The following is a 334-nucleotide window of genomic DNA, read 5'->3' on the forward strand; positions in this document are numbered from 1 at the left end:
GAGATGCTTCATTTTGGAAAGAAGCAATACAAAATGAGATGGACTCAATATTGGGAAACAAAACATGGAAATTGGTAAACCTTCCACCAGGTTCCAAGCCAGGCTGTAAGTTGATTTTCAAAAGGAAAATTAAAGTTGATGGAACCATAGAAAAGTTTAAAGCAAGGCTAGTGGCAAAAGGCTTTCAACAAAAAAAAAGTGTTGATAATTTTGATACATATGCACTGGTAGCAAAAATTGCTACAATTAGAGTGCTTATAGCACTTGCATCTATACGTAAGATGGTGATTCACCAGGTGGATGTTAAAATAGCATTCCTAAATGGTGAGTTAAA

This window comes from Theobroma umbraticum, unplaced genomic scaffold, assembly GCF_002168275.2.
Source record: "Theobroma umbraticum cultivar Fairchild unplaced genomic scaffold, ASM216827v3 scaffold_106.0, whole genome shotgun sequence".
In the NCBI taxonomy this organism is placed as follows: domain Eukaryota; kingdom Viridiplantae; phylum Streptophyta; class Magnoliopsida; order Malvales; family Malvaceae; genus Theobroma; species Theobroma umbraticum.